Source organism: Chiloscyllium plagiosum, chromosome 7, assembly GCF_004010195.1.
Source record: "Chiloscyllium plagiosum isolate BGI_BamShark_2017 chromosome 7, ASM401019v2, whole genome shotgun sequence".
In the NCBI taxonomy this organism is placed as follows: Eukaryota; Metazoa; Chordata; class Chondrichthyes; order Orectolobiformes; family Hemiscylliidae; genus Chiloscyllium; species Chiloscyllium plagiosum.
In genome coordinates, this window is record NC_057716.1 from 20,252,204 (window position 1) to 20,274,805 (window position 22,602).

General features: G+C 42.7%; 1 protein-coding gene across 21 annotated transcripts in view; it reads right to left on the reverse strand.

The window, feature by feature from the left end:
• Positions 1-17,694, reverse strand: part of pcbp3 (poly(rC) binding protein 3) — a 149,390-nt gene extending 131,696 nt beyond the window's left edge. For all 21 annotated transcript variants that reach the window (XM_043693192.1, XM_043693188.1, XM_043693193.1 and 18 more), the window contains exon 1: positions 17,517-17,694. The gene's annotated coding sequence lies outside the window, so the exon portion shown is untranslated. The remainder of the gene's footprint in view (positions 1-17,516) is intronic.
• Positions 17,695-22,602: the final 4,908 nt, after the last annotated feature.

The following is a 22,602-nucleotide window of genomic DNA, read 5'->3' on the forward strand; positions in this document are numbered from 1 at the left end:
GATCAATCAAATGCATCCTCACTTTATAGTCTCCAAGTCAGGTAAATGGTAATCCAGCTGTCAACAATTGAAATGATAACAGAACAAGATTTGCTTGCTGACAAATCAGCAAGGTGCAATCCAACTTCAGATGTCAACTTGGAAGTCAGAGCTTGTGAAAACAAAGCAAGGAATTAACTGGTCCCTATTTAAAATGTTCAATGAATTCATCTATAAACTCTGAACATGTACCATAGTACAACAGCAACAGCATATTTCCTACAGGCATTAAATGTACATTAAGTTGTGGGCAGCACCATGGTACAGTGGTTAGCACTGCTGGCTCAAAGCGCCAAAGACCTGGGTTCAATTCCCGCCTCAGGCGACTGACTGTGTGGAGTTTGCACGTTCTCCCCGTGTCTGCATGGGTTTCCTCCGGGTGCTCCGGTTTCCTCCAACAGTCCAAAGATGTGCAGGTCAGGTGAATTGGCCATGCTAAATTGCCCGTAGTGTTAGGTAAGGGGTAAATGTAGGGGTATGGGTGGGTTGCGCTTCAGCGGGGCGGTGTGGACTTGTTGGGCCGAAGGGCCTGTTTCCACACTAAGTAATCTAATCTAAGTTCCTGACTTCCAGGTGGACAGGCTGCAGACATATTTAAATGTTGCAAGAGACAGATGCAATATTTTGAAACTCCAAAGTTTAAGCAGACTTTTACCACAATTGATCTACCATCCTTATTTGTGCCAAATTTGGGAAAAACCTGATCACGCACAGCAAAAGTCAATGGGATAGCTGAGTTTCTAAAATGTATTAGCACTTCCATGCAGTTAGCATGAGAGATATTTGTATATGTAAAAGAATTTAATTTTGCAAAAATCACAAGGTCAAATTAAACAAAACCAAGTGTATGCCACCCTCCCAAATCCCTTTAAAAAGTACATTAAACGCAGTAATTCCAATAATTTAATTAGCCTTCCATTGAAATGCTTAAACAATTCAGTTTACCCAAAGTCATTCAAAAGCTGAACATTTCGCACATCTCTTACACCTTTGAAATTACAACAGCCAATGATCTGCATATTCATTAACTGAATCTTCTAGAAAATCTGGCTGGCTTCTCATTCAGCTGTCCAGATGCTAAAACTCAGTGTAAAGCAAGTCAGTTGTGGAAATCAAAAAAGGGCCTTCACAGACTGTGGGCAAAGTTCACACCAGCCTGAAATTTCATTTCAGTTTTATCTGAACTCTTGCCTTCAGCCAGTAACAGGCTTCCATATGGAAATTTATTCAAAAATTCTGCAAACAGCACTAAGCTACATCATTTGGTTTTCCAGTTACCTGATAAATCAAACTGAGACAAAACAACCAATTTCTTCTCAAAGAGTAATAATTAATTGAACTCAATCTTCCTGAAATGACGTTAGTTGTACTAGCTGTATTATATTCAGTATTTGCATTTTGATTTTAGCAGCACAACTGACAAAGACCTAAAAGCACCACAGGAATTTATCCAACTTACAGCTGCCTAACATGAATAGAATGACGACAAAAACAAGAGGTCAAAAAGCATGGTGAATTCCTTACAAGCTGAATGAAGATGCTTTCCAGTATGAATGTCGAAAATCACGTATTCTAATAAGGGTCTCAGTTTATCTCTAGCAATATTCACAGGCGCAAATGCCAATCTACAGTTACTCATTTTGGAATTAGGTATGCAACATAAAATGCCAACTGTATTTTAGGGCCTAATCAAATATTTTTCTTAAACTCAATATTACTTTACAGCTATTCATCTTATGTAATCATGGTAAATGTCCTGCTTAAAAACAATTATGCACAGTTACACATATCCTGAGTGCAAACACATGAGCTCATTATACTTCATGTTTGCTCCACATAAGCTTGTGAAAATAATTTGTTTTTATAATTTTAAACTAAAATACACAGTAGAGAGATTTTAAATTATAATAGTATTTATATAAAATTGCACAAATTAATCTTCCTTATAATGCATGAGATACAGCAGATATGATGATCGAAGGTTACCATCTCCAATACAGAAAGCATCAAAGCGCAGGGAAGTTATCTCCATATCCTGGTCAGTATTTATCCCTCAAAAACACAAAAACAGAACATCTAGTCACAATCACACTGTTGAATTATATGCTGTGCAATAAAAACAATGACTACACTTCAAATGTATTTTGGGACATCTAGGTTGTGAAAGGCTGTATAAGATTAAAAGTAACCATCTTAAGTATCATGGTCATGATATCTTTTCCACTTATCACTACAGAAATAGATTATATGCACTCCAATTAAGTCAACCTTCACTTCCTCTGTTGTCTCCAAGTGTTTGCTATGCTATGCCTACTGCTTCCTTCCCGGGTCCCTAGAAACTTTTAAGTTGAAATTTTTCAAGTGTTTATTAAATTTCAGAGCTCTAACATTTGCAGAATTTTGCATGCATCACCCCAGTCTTCCCCTGAATGGAATATACTTTTACAAAAGAACTTCAGCTTGACTAAATTCCATTCCTACAACCTTCATGGTTGTTTCCCATGAATGCTGATTTGGAACCATATCCTCATTCCTGCTCAGTCAGAAGTCTTGCAAAGCTCCAGATACCACTCTGCACCACCGTAGTTAAAAACTGGCATTAAATGCTGGGGTCTTGCAGTGCAGTAGTGTCCCTACCTAGGCCAGGAGACCCAGTTCATTCAGCATTAAAAGGCACTGCTGGAAAAGGTTTGCAGCTGCTATAGTGAGTGGTCCTGTCCATTTATCTACTTACTGGGCTTTTTGATCATTTCATGCCAGAACCTAGCTGAAGTGTTTTCCACAAAGTCAAACACAGGCACAATGTAACTCATAACCATAAGCAGAAACAAAGGTTATGCTCAATATCCTTCAACTGAGTGAATAAAAGAACACTGCATACCTCAAGGACTGAAGCAACAATCTGAAGTAAAAGATAATAAATGTAACAAAAGTATCCAGAGTAACAAACTGGTAAACATCAGTATGGCTATTATGCTCAAATAAACACATGGGTATTGTATTTGAGCCATTTATATGAATAATTGATGAATACAACTGATTGGTCAGCAAATCCTCATGGTTAATACCAGTTGTCGTCCGGTTTCCCCCACCTCAGTCGAAGCAAAACGCTCATACAGTAGTTTTACCTCCTCAGTTTTATTCTGGGCTCTGGAGGGAGAGAGAACAATCACCCATGTGCACAGAGACATGAGTTCACAGTCTTCTCTGGAAGAACAGTTTCTCAGTGAACTATATAATCACTTTACAGGAAGGAGCATCTAGATAAGGCAACATGCATATCAATTGGGTGCCTTATAATCAAGGAGTATCAATAGCAGAGACCAATCCTTTTACTATTATACAATGAATGTTCCTATCCTTGTTAACTGGATTCATACAATGGATACTTTTCCCCTTGTTAGCTGACCTCGCAAGCCGAATGCTCCCAATATTGTTAAATGGCTCTAAATAATGTTAACGCATTACCTTTGCCACCAGCACCCCATTGTTAATTGTACCTGATCTGATTCATGCTCAGCTGAACTTCATTTCACAAAACTCAGAACTTAACGCTTTCCCTACCAACTTTTATCCTATACACATTCTCAGTGATATCAGGAACCCATTCAAACACTTTTAAAAAGTTATCAAATTTAATATAAATTATTTTAACTGCTATTTTTACTGTAAGAAATGCTGATGAGAACTGTTTTGAAAGAAGAGGATCAATTTGCATTCAATTTTTGAAAAAATTTTGATAACAAAAAACAATTCTGAGCAATAACGGAGGCAAATGAGAGGTAACTAAGTTGACTTAACCAATGTGCAAAACCAAGAACGGCAATTGTGCTTTTTAAAAATATGTAAACTGAATAGAATAACAAATTATATGAGATGCCTCAAAATAGACAACTACACTTGCCAAGATCACGAGGCAAACATAGACTGTGTCAAGTTAGGCAGCACAGCAGCCTGTAGATAATGAACAAGTCTCCGAGAAATAGTATAACTGAAGAGACAATTTTTCAGACATGAGCAGTGTAAAGTCTCAACTTTTTTTCTTATCAGATGGCTACAGTTGATCTGCATCATAGAAGCTTGACAAAATTTAGACGCTTGCTCTAGCCATCGATTTCTAAATTATGACAGCCAAGCCACACAGTTGCTTTCTAGAAAATGGATTTTGGCTAGGAGTAGGGTCAACCTCAATTAATCCACTTATACAAGTGACTAACTCCACAGAAGCAAGAAATGTGCTCTTCCAGTGGCCTACCAATAAGGCTATGATGCCACAGTCAGTCGGGACAGATTTGAAACGAGTGCGTGCTGCATTTTGTTTTATTCCAGCTATGGCCTTCATTCTTTAAGAATCCGATCTCTGAGATCAGTACAGGCCCTTCAATTCTCTACATTGTGCCAACCTTTCATCCTACTAAGATTAAGTCAACCTATATACCCTACATTTTATTATACAATTCTTCATTTGTGAGCCTATTTCCCTATATTCTTTTCATGGCACATGGGCACTGATAAGGTCAGCATTTATTGCCCTATTGCCCTGGAATTTCTATGTTATTCCAGATGTATAACCTTGGCTGAGCAAAAAGATCAGATTCCATTCCCTAAAGCACATTAATGAATCAGATGGGTTTTTACAACAACGACAGTTTCATGGACACCATCAGCAAGATAAATTCAATTACAGATTTATTCATTTAATTTAAATTTGACCAACCAGAACTTTCCCTTGGGCTTCTTGAATATTAGTGACATCACTAAGACACCAGATTCTCAAATGCTGCAAGTCAGAGATGTACAGCACGGAAACAGACCCTTCGGTCCAACCTGTCCATGCCGACCAGATATCCCAACCCAATCCCGTCCAGCCTGCCAGCACCCGGCCCATATCCCTTCAAACCGTTCCTATTCATATACCCATCCAAAAGCCTTTTAAATGTTGCAATTGTACTAGCCTCCACCACTTCCTCTGGCAGCTCATTCCATACACGTACCACCATCTGCATGAAAAAGGTGCCGCACAGGTCTCTTTTATATCTTTCCCCTCTCACCCTTAACCTATGTCCTCTAGTTATGGACTCCCCGACCATAGGGAAAAGATTTTGTCTATTTATCCTATTCATGCCCCTCAATTTTGTAAACCTCTATAAGGTCACCTCTCAGCCTCCGACGCTCCAGGGAAAAGGAAAGCATACCAAACGCCTACTTCACTATCCTATCTACCTGCGATTCCACTTTCAAGGAGCTACGAACCTGCACTCCAAGCTCTCTTTGTTCAGCAATACTCCCTAGGACCTTACTATTAAGTGTATAAGTCCTACTAAGATTTGCTTTCCCAAAATGCAGCACTTCGCATTTATCTGAATTAAACTCCATCTGCCAGTTCTCAGCCCATTGGACCATCTGGTCAAGATCCTGTTGTAACCTGAGGTAACCCTATTCGCTGTCCACTACACCTCCAATTTGGTGTCATCTGCAAGCTTACTAACTGTACCTCTTATGCTCGCATCCAAATCATTTATGTAAACGACAAAAAGTAGAGGATCCAGCACAGATCCTTGTGGCACTCCACTGGTCACAGGCCTCCAGTCTGAAAAACAACCCTCCACCACCACCCCGTCTTCTACCTTTGAGCCAGTTCTGTACCCAAATGGCTAGTTCTCCCTGTATTCCATGAGATCTAACTTTGCTAATCAGTCTCCCACTGAAGTCCACACAGATCACGTCTACTACTCTGCCCTCAATCCTCTTTGTTACTTCAAAAAAAAACTCAATCAAGTTTGTGAGACATGCACAAAGCCATGTTGACTATCCTGAATCAGTCCTTGCTTTTTCAAATACATGTATATCCTGTCCCTCGGGATTCCCTCGAACAACTTGCCCACCGGTCTATAGTTCCCTGGCTGGTCTTTACCACTCTGACACCACATTTGCCAACCTCCAGTCTTCCAGCACCTCACCTGTGACTATGAAATCTCCTTGTACAACTTGCAAAGGTCAAGTTCAGGACTTCTGGGTTTATCTGATCCAGCTCCACACAATTTGAGACAGCTCAGCCAAAGATGGAATTTCTACTTTGATGTATCCAGTCATCTTCATCACCCATTTAGTCTAGCACATTAGTGTGAAAAGATTTGATCATTTTTTTTGACTGAGAACATTCAACGTCTTTCCAACATTGGAAGGTAATGTATGGCTTATATATATATATTACCTGATTTTCAGATATCACCATTCCAGCAATCTTACTTGCAGAATTTGGCTCACTACTTGCACTTCGATGTGGACAGCACTGCTTAAAGTAGCAACACCAAAAAAAAAATGCATTGCGTGAAAGGGAACAATGCAGCTCAGTGGTCAGATTGCTGTGATGGTTCGATTTGCATTTTATAGTGAAACTAAGGGTACTACAGCATGGAATCTGCATTCAAGACCGATACACAACTTAACTGGTAACCTAGTGGACAAAATGCAGCTTGTGCAGTTAACTTACTCAGCTTTTTACTTTACTTCAAAGTAATGAGTCAGATTGCTATCTGAGTCAATGGCCAAAATTTGATCAAAGTAGGAGATTTTAATGAACACCTTACGAGGTACCAAAGTAGACAATGGAGATATAGTGAAGAAACTCCAGCGCTAGAGGTCAGGCAAGCAAAAGCAAGGCTGCCAACAGTGGAGTAATTAAAGATTGCAGACACCTCAACAGTTTGAGCAGCTGGAATTATAACAGACATCAAAGTAAGAGGGATAGAACTCAATAAGAATTTCAAAAGCCAGGCATTGCCAGTTTGCAAGTCTAAATCAGCAAACATAACTGTGGTGGATGAACAAGTCATGACACAAACTAAGATTCAGATAGCTGTCTTGATAGAGTACAACTTTGTGTGGTGAATGATTGAGGGCTGACAGAGTTTTGGAAGAGTTAGATTCTGTTGATAATATGGAGACTGAAGTAGATTGTCCAAGGGAGCTACTGCATAACCAAAAGCTATCAAAGTCAAAATGATAAAACCAGGCACAGCTCATAGTTGTCACTTAGTGAATCTCCTCAGCAACACTGGCTCAAAGAAAGGAGAGGGAATGTAACATGGAGGAAGATTGTAACTCCAGGTTAGGACAGCAGGTAACATGGAAAAAATGTGGTCCAGTGAACCAGTGAGCAAAGGAAAGCAGCAAAAGTCTCAAGACTTGGGTGACAATATAGTCCATTAGCTGTTTGCACTTGAGTAGAGGATGAATACATCAAGGAATGTTAAGAAACTGGTTTGTGAACAAATGTTGGCATTATCTTTGCATTCCAGAATAAATTGACTCATGAATAGCAATGGAGAAGACATGATCCTGTCAAATTTGGTGATTAGTTCTTAAACTAGCTGGCTGCATTGCACATGCAAATCAACGTCCCTTGGTCTCAAGGGAGATAGGATGTAGAACAATATCAGACAATTACTTGAGTAATAGACAATGACTTTAATAAATAATAGGACAAAGGTGATGAAGCTGCGACTTAGCAGATCACTCGCTGCACAAATGACCAGAGTCAACAACTGACAGGGGCCCGGGGGGAATAAGTGTGGTAGGGTGGATTTTGTGAAATATGGATGGAAAGTGAAGCAGGAAACAACAAACTGATCTCAATGATAGTTACCATGAACTCAGCTAAGCCATTCAAGATGGTCATAAATGGGTTGGACAATTGATATGGAAATTATACTTACTGTGGAATAATAAGTATTCCACTGAGAAAATATCAAAGGGAACTTTGGTATATAATCAGGTAAATGGACAGACTAATGAGATTTACAGCAGGACAGATCATCATACCAATTTTAGCACTGCAAATAGACAAATGGAAAAACTTCATTAATAGAAAAGCTATCCCGTATCTATGTTCCTGTCAGGACCACAATCTTAATGTTATCAATCACAAACTAAAGAGGACCAAAGCCTTGCTCACAAGGTTAAAGAACGTTCTGGAAGAAGAAAGGGGACAGAGGAAGCCAATCCAGTGCTGGAGGTAACTAGCACAACACAAAAGGGGGATATTGGGATTAGGTCCAACAGGTATGCTGAAAGGGAAGGCGGAGTACAGAATGGGCCAAATGAAGGGTGAAAGGCAACAGAAAGGAGTTGGCACCATGACTGAAGGATTGGGCTTTGAGGGGGTTAAAAAAAAAAGGAGGGTCAAAAACCGTATGGTGTAACCTTGTGAATTGACACTGAGGAACTAAGAGGACCAAAACATCCAGACGACTCCAATGGGAGCAAGGACAAGAAATTTTGAATGGTGAGTGATTCAAAAACAACGATCACTCGTTCGTTCCAACAGGATGCCTGATATCTGCTTAGCTGCCATTCGTAGTCTGTCATTCTTAGTCTGTATGCAAGGATACTATTGGTCATGCCTTTTGGTGGCTAGTTGATGTTCATGTATCCTGGTGGCTAGTTTTCTGCATGTCTGTCCGATATAACATTTGTTACAGTCCTTGCAGGGTATTTTGTAAATGCCATTCATTTTGCTGGTTGTTGGTATAGGATCCTTTACATTCAGACTGTTTATTGGGTACCCATTGTTCTTGAATACGCTGTACAAGTATTTTTCTTCCGCCCCACGTAGTTCCTGAGTGCTGCAGTGTTGTGGCCCATTTAAATAATGCCTGGTGCAATTCCATTTGTGGGAGTTGGGATGATTGTTTCTGGAATTAAGTATCTGGTCTATGTGTGTTGCTTTCCTGAAGACACTGGCCTGCAGTTCTCCAATTAACTGTTCATCCCACTGTGACATCTAGGAAGGGGTATCTGTTGTTGTTCTCCTCTTTTGTGATATTTATGCCAGTAAGGATGTTGTTGATGATGATATCGTAGGTTTCCTCTTATTATTTGTTCTGTTTTGTGATGACAAAGGTGTCATCCACAAACTCAAAAAGTTTGGGTTGGATCATAGAGAGGGCTGTTCGTTCAAGTCTCCGCATTACTGCTTCTGCTAAGAAGCCTGATATTGATGATCCAATGGGTGTTCCATTGTGTTTGTAGGTCTTTTCATTGAAGGTGAAGTGGATACTGAGGCACAGGTCCACTAGCTTAAGAAAGTTGTCCTTGCTGAAGAAGCTGCCTGGTATACGTATTCTTGGTTCGTCCAGTAGTGCAGTCAATGTTTCTTTGGCCAGTTTGATGTGAATATTGCTGTCACATCAAAAGGAGACTATTATTTCATCCTCTGCTATTTTGATCTCTGACATTCAGGAACTCTTGGATGGAGTGGTACGAGTCTTCTACTAGGTATTTTAGTTCTCAGTGGAGTTCCTTTGTTAGTCTGTATGCTGGTGTGCCAAGAAGTGAAACCATGGGTCTGAGGGGGGGCCCCTGGTTTGTCTACCTTAGGTAATTCATACAAGCGAGGTGTGTTTGATCCATCAGGTTTCATTTTTTTGGGGGGAGATCTATCTTGTTAATTTCGAAGCTTCTTCAATGTCACTGTGATACAGTTTTCTAGCTATGGAGTCGGGTCTATCGCCACCTGTTGATAAGTGTCTGTATCTGCAAGCAGTGAGTTTACCTTTTCAATACACTGCTCTTTTTAGGATGATGGTCTTGCGCCCTTTGTCTGTAGGTAGGACTACAATATTTGTCTTTTGAGTCCCTTTAGGGCTTTCCTCTCCTGTGTGTTGAGGGTGCTCCCCTTTTCCTACTATATGGATGACACCTTTGTCATCACAAAACAGAACAAGTTAAGGAAACTTACAACATCAACATCTTACTGGCATAAATTTCACAACAGGAGGACAACAGACTCCCCTTCCCAGATGTCACAGTGGAACGAACAGTTAATGGAGAACTGCAGACGAGCATTTACAAGAAAGACATACACACACAGACCAGATACTTAACTACAGAAATCATCCCAACATCCACAAATGAGCTACACCAGGACAGCATCCAAGACCTGGGAGTGGCAGAAGAACAGGTACCCAATAAACAGTCTGCCGATTCTTAAACAAACCCAAACAAATAGACAACGTGCCCAGAAACTCAACCTGTTCACCCCACTCAAACTTTTCATCCTTGCAACGCACAGCCCTCCACTCCCTCCATTCCAACCCCAGCCTCCATCAAACCAGTAGAGAAGGGGGGCACAGTGGTAGTTTGGCACACCAACTTCGACACCATTGAAGCCAAGACCAACTTGCAGACACCTCCTCCTACGCCCCCTTGACCACGACCTCATCTTCCATCACTAAACCATCATCACCCAAACCATCCACAGCCTCATCACCTCAGGGGATCTCCCACCAACAGCCTCCAACCTCAGTCCCGGAACCCCACACCGTCAGGTTCTACCTCCTACCTAAAATTCACAAACCTGGCTGCCCCGGTCAACTTATCGTCTCAGCTTGCTCCTGCCCCACCAAACCTCTCTCTGCATACCTTGACACCATCCTGTCCAGGAACTCCCCACATACGTTCGGGACACCACTCATGCCCTCCACCTCCATGACTTTCGTTTCCTGGCCCCCAAAACCTTATCTTCACCATGGACATCCAGCCGCTGTACACACCCATCCACCATGATGGACGGCTCCAAGCCCATTTCTTCCTCTCCTGCCGACCCAACCAGTACCCTTCCACTGACACACATTAGATTGGCTGAACTGGTCTTCGCCTTCAACAATTTATTCTTCAAATCCTCCCACTTCCTCCAGACCAAAAGGAGTAGCCATGGGTCCCAGCTATTCCTGCATCTGTCAGCTACGTGAAACAGACCACCTTCCGCAGTTACACCGGCACTATTCCTTACCTTTTCCTCTACTGCACTGATGAATATCTGCACCACTTCATGCTCCCAAAAGAAGGCTGAACAGTTCATCTACTTCACGATTACCTTCCACCCAAAGTTCACCTGGACCTCTTGGACACCTCCCTTCCCTTCCTGGACTTCTCCAACTCCATTTTCAGCAACCAACTTAACACAGCCAACTCCTACAAACCCACCGAGTCCCACAGCTACCTGGACTACAGCTCCTCTCACCCCGCATCCTGTAAAAACACTATCCCTTATTCCCAATTCATTCACCTCCTCTGCATCTGCTCCCAGGAGGACAAATTCCACCACAGAACATCCCTCCAATCGCAACAAGGACAGAACCATCCAGTCCTCATCACCTTCCACCCCACCAATCCCCAGACACATCACACCGTCTTATATAACCAACAAACAGACCCCTCCTCACACCTATCTGCATTCCAGAGAGACCATTCCCTCCACAACTCCCTTGTTAGGTGCATGCCCATCACCAACCCATCCTCCACTTCTGGCACCTGCCACTGCAAGGGCAAAACCGACACCCACACCTCCCCTCAACTCTGTCCAAGGCTCCAAGAACCCTTCCACATCAGACAAATTTACCTGGACTTCCACACACATCCACTGTGCCCATTACTCTCGATATGGTCTCCTCTAAACTGGGGAGACAGGATGCCAACTTGCGGAACGTTCGGAGAATATCTCTGGGACACACGCACTAAACAACCATACCACCCTGTAACCAAACATTTTAACTCACTCCTCCAAGGAGGTGCAAATCCTGGGCCTCCTCCACTGCCAAATTCTAGCCACCCAGCAACTGGAGGAAGAATGCCTTATCTTCTGCCTTGGGACTCTCCAACCACATGGGATCAATGTGGATTTAACCAGTTTCCCAACTTCCCCTGCCCCCACCTTATTCCAGATCCAACCTTCCAACTCAGTGCTGCCCTTTTGAACTGTCTAACTTATATTCCTTCCCACCTATCCGCCCCACCCTCCTTTCTGACCTATTGCATTCCCAGGAACCTAGTTCAAAATAGGTCAGAGTAAAGTACTATATATTATCTTTGTATACACATCTGAATCAATGAAGTCAGGAAAGACAGGGAATAAACCCAGCAAGTACAGGACAACCCAATTTAACAATGAGAAATAATAACAAAACTAAAACACTTAGACAAGTGTAGACTAAAGCAAGCCATGGACATGAGAATAAATTCTGGTTAACTAACTTGATTGACTGTTTAGAAGAAATAACAGGTTCCAAACTATAGGAAATTGATGAGGGCAAAGCTATTGAAGTACTATACATGGATTTTCAAGCAGGATTTTATGAGGTGCAGGACAAATGCATGAGCAAAGTTGATTTGCAGAATAATAGGGACAGAAGCAACATATAGGGTAGATACAAAATTGTGCAGGGGACAAACAGTCGAGGCAACTAGAATTTTTTGGACTGAAGCAAACTTTAGAAGGTGTCATTCAAAAATCTGTTAGTAGCTTTGGTCTTGCTAATACATCAGGTCCGAGTCTTGTTTTTACAAAAGCACAAAGTTCACAGATGACAAAACTGTGACATAGAATAATACAGCACAGAACAGGCTCTTCGGCCCTCAATGCTGTGCCGACCTGTGAACTAATCCAAGTCCATCCCCCCCTACACTATATCATCATCCATATGCTTATCCAAAGATTGTTTAAATCTCCCTAATGTGGCTGAGTTAACTACATTGGCAGGCAGGGCATTCCACGCCCTTACCACTCTGAGTAAAGAACCTGCCTCTGACATCTGTTTAAATCTATCACACCTTAATTTGTCACTATGTCCCCTTCGTACAAGCTGATGTCATCATCCAAGGAAAAAGACTTTCACTGTCTACCCTATCTAGTCCTCTGATCATCTTGTATGCCTCTATCAAATCCCTTCTTAGCTTTCCCATTTAATTGGAAGCACACTAGCTTTCGGAGCGCCGCTCCTTCATCAGGTGGTTGTCAAGTTTGGTAGAATTCGAAAGGGACTGCAGATTACAGACTGGAGACCTGTGACCAGCAGTGTTCCACAAGGATCTGAGCTGGGTCCGCTTTTGTTTGTTATTTATACAAATGATTTAGATGAGAAAGTATAAGGCATGGTTAGTACATTTGTAGATGACGCCAAAATTGGTGTAGCGAACAGGAAAGATGATCTAAAAATACAAAGATATCGTGAATCACTGGGTCAATGGGCTGTAGAGTGGCAGATGCAAGTTTAATTTGGATAAAACTGAGGGTATTACACTTTGGCAAAACCAAGGCCAGGACGCATAAAGTTAAAAGCAGTGCATTGGAGAATAAGACAGACCTATGGGTTTAGGTACGTAGTTATTTGTTAACAGCACATAGATACGGTGGTTAAGAAAGATCTAGCACAACTGCCTTCATTGCTCAGACTGGAGTAAAGGAGTTGGCATGTTATGTTGAGGTTGTACAGACATTGGTGAGGGTTATTCTAGAGAATAATGTCCAGTTCTGGTCACCCAGTAATAAGAAAGATATTATTAAACTGGTGGGAGTTTAGAATAAATTTCCCACAATATTGCCAGGAATAGAGGCTTTGAGTTATAAGGAGAGTGTGGATAGGCTGGGATGTTTTCCCACTGGCCTGTAGAAAGTTGAAGAGTGACCTTAGAGGTTGACTAAATCATGATAGGTATAGATAAGGTGAATGGCAGGGTGGGGCATTTCAAGACTAGGGTGCTTACCTTTAAAGGTGAGAGGAGAAAAGTTTTAAAAAGGGGCAATTATTTTTTGAAAAGGGAATGGTTCATGTGTGGAATGAACTTGAGTTGGTGGTGTGGGTATAGTTACAACAACATTTAAAAGACAGTTGGATAAGGTCACAAAGAAGAAATTTGAGGGATACGTGCTAAGCACAGGCAGGTGTAACTAGTTGAATTGAATTTATTGTCACGTGCACTGAGGCACAGTGAAAAGCTTTGCCTTGCAAGCAATACAGACAGATCACATAGATAAGTAGCATAGATAGTAAATAATAGGTAAACAGAGGCAAAAAACAGAGGTATAGGCAAATGTTAAGAGTTTGAGTGTCCATTCAGTATTCTAACAACATAAGAATAGAAACTGTTGTGAAACCGGCTGGTGCGTGTTCAGGCTTCTGTACCTTCTCCCCAATGGTAGAGGTTGTGGAAAAGCATTGCCAGGTTGGGATGGATCTTTAGGAATGCTGCCTTTCCTTGACAGTGGGCCTGGCAGATAGATTCTATAGCAGAGACACTGACGTTTGAGATTGTCCGGGGTGAGGTCACTGCCCTCTGTAACCGTCTCCGATCTTGAATGGTACAGTTACCATACCAAGTAGTGATACATCCAGACAGAATGCTCTCGAAGACGCACCTGTAAACGTTGGCAAGGGTATTCGTCGTCATGTCAAATTTCCTCAGCTGCCTGAGCAAGAGACGTCGTTACACCTTTGTAATCAGTGCACCCACATGAAGAGTCCAAGAAAGCCTGTTGTGGATGATCACTCCCATGTGCTTGACACTCTCCACTCATTCCACCTCTGTGCTGTTAACGTATAGGGGGACATGAGTAATATCCTGCCAAAAGTCAATAACTGGTTCCTTGGTTTTGCTGGCATTGAGAGCTAGGTTGTTCTCAGTGCACCATTTTTCCAGGTCTTACACCTCCCGTCTGTAGGCTGTTTCATCGCCATCTGAGATTTGACCAACCATAGTGGTGCCATCAGTGAACTTGTAAATGGCATTAATCTGGAATTTGCTGACACAGTCATGAGTATACAGTGAGTACATAGCAGGGGCTGAGTACGCACCCCTGGGGGGAGGGGTGCTGCTCCAGAGTTGAGTGTTAGTTACGATGAAATATTGTCCCCAAGCTTCACTGACTGTGGCCTGTGGGTCAGGAAACTCTATCCAGTTGCAGACAGTGGGGCTTAGTCTGAGATCACTAAGTTTAGTGATCAGTCTCGAGGAGATAGTAGCGTTGAAGGCTGAACTGTAGTCAATGAGTAGGATTCTTACATAGCTGTTCATGATGTCAAGATGTTCTAGGGAGGAGTGCAAGTGATATGGCATCTAACATGGATCTGTTGGTCCGTTAGGCAAATTGGAGTAGTCAAGAGTAGTAGGGAGGCTGGAGGTGATTAATGCCATGACCAGCATTTCAAAGCACTACATGACCACAGAAATTAGTGCCACTGGGTGGTAGTCATTGAAACATGCTGCATGAGCCTTCTTAGGCACAGGGATGGAAAAACAGGCAAAGACAGGCAGCTTGAATATATCCGAGAAGACCTCTGCCAGTTGATCTGCACATGCTCTGAATGCATAGCCTGGTACTCTGTCTGGGCCCATCGCTTTCCTTGGATTAGTTTAGGATTATGATTGGCACAGATTGGTTGGACTGAAATATCCGTTTCCATGCGGGATGACTATGATTCCAGTAGAGGGATCCGGAGTTATTTGTACATAAAACATTGAAGGTGACAGAGTAAATTGACAGTGCAGTTAGGTGGTGTACCAGATCCTGCGTTTCACATATACGGAGAAATATAATGGTATGGAAGTTTACGCAAACCTTTAAAAATCAGCTTCAGTTTCAACTAGAGCACTCTATCCAGATCTGTGTCCCTAACAATAGGAAAGATTTAAAAGATTTAAAAGTATTGGAAAATGGTATTGAAAGAACAGTTCCAGAAATTGTTCTCATGATGGTGGCGGCGGCCTGAAGAGTCGATAGAGATGAATAGTAGAAAGGTCAAGAACCAGAGGACACCAGTTTCCTATGATTGGCAAAAAACCCAAAGACAACATGAAGAAAACCTCCTTACATAGCAACATGTAAGATTCTGGTATACACTGCCTGAAACCATGGTGGAGACAGATTCAACCAGGACTTTCAAAGTAGTACTCGTACAAACTTTGGAGAAAAACCTGCAGGATAATGAAAAGATGGGGCAAAGTGGATAAAATTACTTAAATTGCTCTTTCAGAGAAACAACACTCAACTGACCAAATGGCCTATGGTACAATCATACCACAATTCTATGAATTCGGGCCTCTTATCTGGCATGAACAGAATGTCAGCTGACACCAAAAGTCTGATGATAAATGCCAACTGTGCAGATAAACATAATTGCATTTTTTTAAATACTTAATCACAATATTGAGAAACATAAGTTAGTGAATTAACTAAAACAAAAAGGTACATTTACAGCTAAACAACCTACCCAAGCTCCCACAAATTTCAGCACAAACACAGATCCAGTCTTCAAAAAAAGGGCCAATATGAAGATAGAAAATTAAAAGTTAACTTAAAAAGTTGAGAACTTGTCTTTTTTTGAAATGGTCACATCCATGCCAGTAAGATTTCAAACCAACTGAACATCTGATTTCTGTCACAGTTACAAAAAACATTTCCAAAGCATACAATCCTTATTGAAAAAGAAATCCACTTGGTATTTGGATGCAAAGGGCATTCAATCATAAGGAAGAGACAATGTAAACTACCTCAAGCAAGCACCAACACTGCCAGGATTTGCTCAATAATTCAAACAGCCCACTTGGCACTATGAAGCATCAATTGGCCAGACAAAAAGAGACACAAGGTGACTGTAATTTTCAGTAAACACTTACTAACTACAGTGATGTAGATTATAAATACATTATATAGTCTGTTATAAGATTTAGTTTTTCTTGCCAAAACAGCTCAAATAAACAAGCAACCAAACTGAATTTTTACTTTTAAGGATTAATGAAGAACCAAAATTAAAATTCCTGTTCCTACAAGGATGTAGTCATTGACTCTCAAAACACTGATCAAATTATAACTATAAGTCATATGCATGAATTGTACCCTTGCATACAGCCAAACATTAAACCAGTATTCATGCACCCAAATGTTAGAGGAGAATCAAGTCTAACATAAAACATCTAATTTAACAAACTATTAGGACTTCAGGAGAAAGCCTTGAAGCAGCCACGTAAAAATGGAAACTTCTGTATCATTCGAGAGAAGGAACACTTGTAGCACACTGGTAGAGACCCTACCTAAAAATTAGGAGGCCCAGGTGCATAATGCTGGACTGAGTTGGACAAAGCTAAAAATCACAACACATGGTTATAGTCCAACAGGTTTATTTGGAAACACTAGCTTTTGGAGCAGGGAAAAAGCCAGTGCTTCCGAATAAACCTGTTGGACTACAACCTGGCGTTGTGCGATTTTTAAAAAAAAAACCAGGTGCATAACATTTCTGAACAGGGTGGCTGAAATAAATCATTCGCAAGGCGAAAAGCTTGCTGGCAGACAGCACCACCACACTGGCGTGCGGGGGGCTCGCGAGTGGACAGATGGGCGACAGCACCTGCACAGGGGTGGGCACACGGCCCCGAGGACGCCCCGCTGGGCACCCACATGGCCCGCCGGCTGAGGGCAGGCACAAAAGGCCCAGCCCTTGACCACGCCACAAAAGTCCGAGGCCCACCGGGGAAACCACACCCAGGAGCGCGGCGCAGCGCAGGCCGCCGGACTGGTGGGAGAAAAGAGAAGCTGTACTTTTTCTGTGAAAAAAAAACACACACACACACAAAATGCATAGTCAACAAATACCAGACAAGGAGGCGGGGGGGAGAAGAAGAAGGTATCTACTGAAACTCACCAGGTCCGGGAGTCCAGGGCAAACCGGGCCGGAGCTGTGCCAGGAACAAGGGTTGGGACCGAAGAGGAGAAGCGGGTACAAGTGAGGGTCCAGTGGGTGCCCACACGCCGGGGAAACCGGTCTCAGGAACAGGGCTGAGGGGGAAGGGACAAGGGGCGGTAAGATGGGGGGAGGGAAGGAAAGGTGCAGTGAGGGGAGGGGAAAGGGGGAAAGCCGCTAACCGCCCTCCAGCTGCCGCTCCTGTTGCCGCCTCTCGGACTGAGCGCCAGACGTACTAACCGCTGCACGGGCCTGACTGCGCGAGGTACCAACCGCCGCCGCCCCGCCTTCGGCCAATCACAGCAGCGTGTCCGCGCAGCCCGGCCCCGCCAATCACCACCACCGCCCCGCCCTCGACCAATCACGGCTGCCCGGCCGCACGCCCGGCCCCGCCAATCGCCGCCGCGGCTGTTTATTCAACCAATCGCGATAGCGGGTCGCTTTCTTCTCCTCTCCCCTCCCCCCCGGCGCAACTGTAAACCTCCATTCCATTCAGAACAACCGATGCGTCCGCGGCAGGGACCAATCGGCAGCTTGATTTTCCCGCGTGACCGGGCCGACCCGCCAATCGCGAGCGCGGCCGTGCGCAGCCGCACGATGCCGACTGCGGGCGAAATGGCGGACGACGCACGCTGAAGGTCTCCGTATGGAGGCGGCTGTAGGGGCGGGGCGGAGCGGAGTAGGCGGAGGTAATCTTGACGACAAGCCAATGACGAGCAAGGTAATTGCGATTGAGTTTAAGGTTCACCATGTGAAGCCACAGTTCTCATTGGCCGTAGAAGCCAACGTCGGGACCCTCCCCCCAGCCCCATCCCCATCCCCATCCCCATCCCGTCCGTCCTCGTACAATCAGAAGGCAGTATGTGATCATGCTGCGAGGGTCAGTGCGTTCACAAAACTCCAATCAAAAGGCGAAGGCTGCATGGTGTTATGGTAATCGTTCAGCTTCAGATGCAAACTTGGCACAATTTGTGCCTAAATGTGTGGTCACTTTCTGCCCAGAGGCAAACCAGAGAGAGTAAAGCACGGTCTCAGTTTTATTTTGATTTTTTTTTTTAAAAAAAAGCTGTGCATGTTTGGGTGTTTTTTAAAAACACATTTTGAAATGTAAAAGTAAAACTTGTACCCATATGGTATCTTTCACACTCTGCTGGTTCCCCCAAGTTAATGGTCAACTAAGTATAGTTCAAAGGTACTCACAGGAGTGGACCATTAGTCTGTACTTCCATGATATTTGCTAAGTCCATAAGAAATAGGAACAGGAGAAGGCTGTTTGGCTCTTTGCGCCTGCTCCACAATTTAACAAGATCACGGCTAATTCAGCATTCATCACATCGCTTTCCTGGTTTTTCCCAGTAGCCCTTGATTTCTCCCACTGATCAAGAATCTATCTCTGTCTTAAATATACACAAAAACTACTCCCGCAGCCCTGAGAGAAGAAATTCCTCTCCACACAGTCTTAAATTGGTACCCCTTTATTGTGGTACTGTGCCCTCTGGTCCTCGACTTCACTATGAGGGGAAACATTCTATTAAGTTCCTTAAGAATCCTGTGTTTGAGATAATCTCTCATTCCTCTATTGGCTAATCTTGCATTTTATCATAATTTAATTGCTTTTGCTCCTTTTCACACTCATTCCAAATTCCATACATCTAATTTATCAGCTTCCACCCCAGCAACCTCTGGATACAACATCTCATCCTCCGCCTACAAACACCTACAAACAGACCCCACCACCAGAGATATAGTTCTCTCTCTACCCCTATCTGTGTTCCGCAGAAACCATTCCCTCCACAACTCCCTTGTTAGGTCCACACGCTCACCAACTCAACCTCTACTCCCGGCACCTTCCCCTGATACCGCAAGGGAAGTAAAATCTGCGCCCATACCTTCCCCCCTCACCTTTGTGCAAGGCCCCAAAGGATCCTTCCACATCAAACAGAGATTTTCCTGCACCTCTACACACGTCATCTACTGTATCCGTTGCTCTAGATGTGATCTCCTCTCATTGGGGAGACAGGATGCCAACTTGTGGAACGTTTCAGAGAACATCTCTGCGACACGCACGGCACTAAACAACCCCACCGCACTGTGGGCAAACACTTCAACTCCCCCTCCCACTTCGCCAAGCACATGCAAGTCCTGGGCCTCCTCAACTGCCAAATTCTAACCACCCGACACCTGGAGGAAAAACATCTCATTTTCTGCCTTGGGATCCTCCAACCACATGGGATCAATGTAAATTTCACCAGTTATCCCTAGCCCTAGCCCTAGCCCTAGCCCTAGCCCTAGCCCTAGCCCTTCCCCCCACCACCTTCTTCCCAGATCCAACCCTCCAATGCACCACTGCCCTCTTGAATTGTCCCACCTGTCAATCTTCCTTCCCATCTATCCACTCCACCCTCTGCTCTGACCTATCACCATCACCCCCACCTTTATCTGCATAATCACATTCTCAGCTACCGTCCCCCCAGCCCTACCCCCCCTGCCTGACCAGCTGTGCTATTCCAGCACCACATGTTTTGACTCTGCCAAGGAATGCCTACCAACTGCAGACATTTATATATATCAAATGCTTTTTATAATAATTTTGATACCTTGCCCACTATTCTAAGCTTGAGGGATTACAAGGACAATTGTGATTTTGTCCTCATGTTTAGACCCTTACTATTATAATTCTGGTAAATCTGTGATGTAATTGTGAAGTCAATTTATCTTCCCTTAAGTGATTCATGCAGTTTTTCAGATGGGAATTTGACCAAGGTTCTGCAAGGCACTTACAAATTCACTCGTGTATTTCTTAATTTTTCTCCTATCAACTTGCTTTACATACATGGAAACATGAACTCTTTTTTTTTCTCCCATCCTATACCACAGCATGGTTACAGCACAGAAGAGACCATTCAGCCCACCATGTTCATACTGACTCTGTAAAAACTACCCGACTGGTCCTTTATCTTTACTCTGTAGACCTGGAAATTTTCACTTTTCAGATAATTATCCAATTCTTTTTGGAAAGCCATGGTTCCACTATGCTTTCAGGTAATGCAGTCTAGATCCTAACCACTTACTGTGTAGAAAGATTTTTCCTCATATTGCTTCCTTTGTCAATCCCCTCAAAATCTTCAGCCCTGCATAAATGGGAACAGTTTCTCCCTGTCTACTTTTTTCAGGCTCCTCAAGATTTTGAAGACCTGTATGTATCATTTCCTTCTCTAAAGAGAACAGCCCCAGTTTTGCAACGTATCCTTACTGAATTTCTTAGCACTCTAATCATTCCCTTAAAGCATTTATGCTTTCCATCCTTTATAAATTGTGGGCAGAGCTGCACAAAGTACTGGAGTTGAGGCTGAACTTTTCATAAGTCGTCTTATAAGGTTTCAACATAAATTTATTACTTTTGTCTGTCACTTGTCATTTTTGAAGCCCAGGATCCAATATGCCTTATTAACTGCGAACTGAATCTATCCTTCTACCTTTCGTGATTTGTGCACAACTACAGGTCTCTCTGCCCCTTCACCCCTTTAGAATTGTGCCTTTGTTTTATGTTTTAACTCCTCATTCTTCCAAACAAAATGTACCAGTTAATCTGTTTCATTCATACTGGTCTTAGGAGAGATTAGAGCAATGGGATTGGCTTTGATTCAACAGTGACTGCACTTATATTTGTGTAGCATCTTTCAAAAGCTCAATCTATCCAAAAATACTTTTCAAAAGCACTTCATTGGCAGCAGTGTCATCACTGTCATAATATACTTTTTTAAAAGACAGAAAATGTGTTTGCAGTAATCTCTCTCAAAAAAAAATAAATTTTACTGCTACAGTTCAGGCAGACGACCACAATTCTAACTCCCTTCTTTTCAAATAAAGCCATAAAAACATATCCATTTGAGATGGGCAGTTTAACACCATATCTGAAAGACAGCAATTCCCAGCATTGCAATACTACATCATGCTTGTGTTCAGCACAGGTCTTGACGGGATTGTCTTGAAGTCTTCAGGAACAAATGTGAGAAAACTAGGACCATAATCAGGGCATCCGAGAGTGTTTCCTCATTTTCTTTGCACAACTAAGATTAATTGTGGAGGCTGTGGGGAGCAAGGGGGGAGAAAAACACAGAGAAACAGAGTGGCGTAATTGGTGACAGAAGGTCATTCAATAAAAATTTTCAGAAATACATTCACTCACAGTGGACAACCGTTGGATTCTCCCCGCTTCCCCAAATCTATCAGACTGTCAGGTAATAGGACTGGCTGTCACTAAACCAATGCTGACTTGGAGTTACAGTAATATTTTCTGTCTTTTTGGCATAGATTACGGGTCTTCCCAAACTGACTCATGACCCTAGTGGGGGTTGGGAGCTACAAGGCAGCAGCACCTGCTGTGGACCTCAGATGGATTTCTGACAGCAGTGAGGCCCCTTTCGATCCTTACGTTCTTTTTCTATTTGTGGACATAATGTAACAAACGGATCCGAGGCCTGTTCGTTGATGCCGTTAAAGAAAAAAAGGTCGCGTCTACTTCAGCTGGAACAGAAATCAAACCCATATTATTGGAGTTCTGTCATCTGAACTAACTATCCGCCGTACAGGACAGGAATAAATACAAAAAAATAATACTCAGGATCCTAAAACAAAACTGAAACTAAACCAAACGTTTTAATCATTTAAGTTATTAGCATCCATCTGAAATGAAAACTGTCAAATTTATCTCAATGCACTATGAAGAAGGTAGGACCTTAACATGCACTCATCAAAATATATAGCTCTCAATACCTCACTTTCCAAAATTAATCAAGTGGCAAATAGTGATTTTGTTAAATAATTAATATTTACTACCCAATTAATTTTGCAGCTTATATAATAACGATCTTCCTAATTTGTAAGAATTTTAACGGCAATGTATTTTGGGCTTGTCTTGAGTGCTCATGAATAATAATTCCTCAGTCTTCAATTATGTATACAGAGAGGAAAGATGCATGAGTAATTCAAGTGCTTGAGGCTAAGAGCTGACTGTTTGGACCTACTGATAGTGATGAGGGCAGTG